Genomic DNA, 2,500 nt, shown 5'->3' with positions numbered 1-2,500 from the left:
TATATGTATATACACATACATGCATACATAATTACATACATGATACCTCTGGCAGGAGACAGGAGACAATATATTGGTTTTCCTCGGAAATGTGCAAGAATATATCTTGACGCTCAGCAAATATTAACAAAAGAACAGAAATCCCGTATTATCTTTATATATAAAGCCTATGTTTTTAGTTTGTTTTTCTTTTATATGTTTCTCCAAAAAATTTTACAGACTTCAATTTTATGTCCTACTTCGACAATGCTCGACAATACACCCTCCAGTTTACAGGATGCGTTGTATAAAATAGTGTTGTTGTTGTCGTTGTGGTGTTGCTATATTTGTCATATCGTTGTTACTGTTGTTGTTGCTGCTTTGTACTTGGTGCTCATATTTCAATTTTTGTTTTGTTACATTTGATTAAAATTTTTCGAAATTCATATGTCTTTACATCAACTTTTTACACGTCGGTATTTTTCATTCAATATAGTCTTCAATCGATCTGTGTTTGCACATACGCACAAACACACACACACACAAACACATACAACAATATCAAACATAGATATATACGTGCGTGTGTTCGTATGTTGAGTTATATAGGTTTTATATACATATAACAGGTATATTAACATAATACATTCACAGCAACGTACACATTCCCCTGCCTATATGGTTCATATGTGTGTGCATGTGTGTTTGTGTATTCATCTATCTATCTTTCCTTCTCTCTCAATTTTTATATAAATATATGTATACATATATATCTACTTAAAATAACTTAGAAAGGTTTTGGCCAGTATTGGTCCAGGCCATGTCTAACTTAATAGCACCACCAGGCGAAGTCTTTCAGTTCAGGATTTGGGCACCAAGGCCCATTCGAGCAGAGAGTTATTGTTTGCGGAGACGTATCCGGGTGTGGGTGGTTTGTCCGGTACTGTTTGAAGGAATTTGTCCAAAGACTTCTTGAATTTTGCGTGGTCAGTTTCTTTTTTGACGTGCCCTGGTCTGTGCCCTGGTCTATATATATATATATATTATATATATTATACATACATATATATATATATATAATATATATATACATATATATATGTATATATATATGCATATATATATATATATATATATATATATATATATATATATATATATATATATATATATATATATATTTATATATATAATATATATTATATATATATATATATATTATATATATATATTATATATATAATATATATATATATATAATATATAATATATATATATACACATCAAGTACGAAGCTCAGGAATTTGTTCATACAGCGTAAAGTTTCCGCTAGATAGAGTGCATGAAGTTGCGCACGGAACCCAGCATGGTCTCCTGAGCATATGTTTAGCCATCCTCCTCCAACGGATGATTATTGCTACTTGAAGCTCTTAGCTGTAATCTAGAATGCACCTCAATGTTACTATGGTATTCGTTCAATACTTTCTTCTTATATATATATAGTAAGAAAATGAAAGGAGGAGAGCTTCGACTATCCCCACTTGGTGAGATGCAATGTATAAAATACATAAAATACGATAGAAGGAAAATTCACACAGTTTACATATTTTTAATATATATTTTATATATTTTTTATAAGAGAAAGAATATTGTAGGTCAACCGGTTTCCCTTTCATTAATAATGAAATTGAAATTAATGCAATTTCGTATTTTCGTAAGAAGATTTTGATCCATGTTGTGTATTGGAATTTGTGAATGAAATGAATCAACAAGTAGAAAAATCTAAGTGGAGGTAATTGGTTATCGTTATCATTCGGGACATATGAGTTAAGTGCTCTTTTTTAGAAGGAGAAAAATAAATATACAAAACTGAAAAGCTAAAGTAGTAGGATGAAATATTTACATTGATGGCTATGTGAACATGAATTAAAATAAAAAACTGAGACCAAAGTTGGTTATGCGTTCTTATTTAGGGGTGTTCTAATTTTTCAATAAACAAATATTCAATGAATATATGTTCCGAAACAGCTGTGTGTATGGGCCAAGATACAACTGTTACGGATGTATTTAACTACATAGTAGTTACAATGAATAGTCTGATATAGTGACATAGAAATGTAAACACACATACTTAAAACTGGTGTCCAGTGCAGACACAAGTGTTGCGGTATCCTATTTTAAGAGCCTGATATTTTCCATCATCGTGCTGTATAATACATACATATGTATGTGTGTGTCGGTTGTATCGACCCCAGTGCGCAACTGGTACTTATTTAATCGATTCCAAATGAATTAAGGGCGGAATTTGAACTCAGAACGTAACGGCAGACGAAATACCTATTTCTTTACTATCCACAAGGGGCTAAACACAGAGAGGACAAACAAGGACAGAGAAAAGGATTAAGTCGATTATATCGATGCCAGTGCGTAACTGATACTTATTTAATCGATCCCAAAAGGATGAAAGGCAAAGTCAACCTCGGCGTAATTTAAACTCAGAACGAAACGGCAGACGAAATAC

This window comes from Octopus sinensis, linkage group LG19, assembly GCF_006345805.1.
Source record: "Octopus sinensis linkage group LG19, ASM634580v1, whole genome shotgun sequence".
NCBI classification, from domain to species: Eukaryota; Metazoa; Mollusca; class Cephalopoda; order Octopoda; family Octopodidae; genus Octopus; species Octopus sinensis.
Note: the sequence above shows the minus strand (reverse complement) of the source record.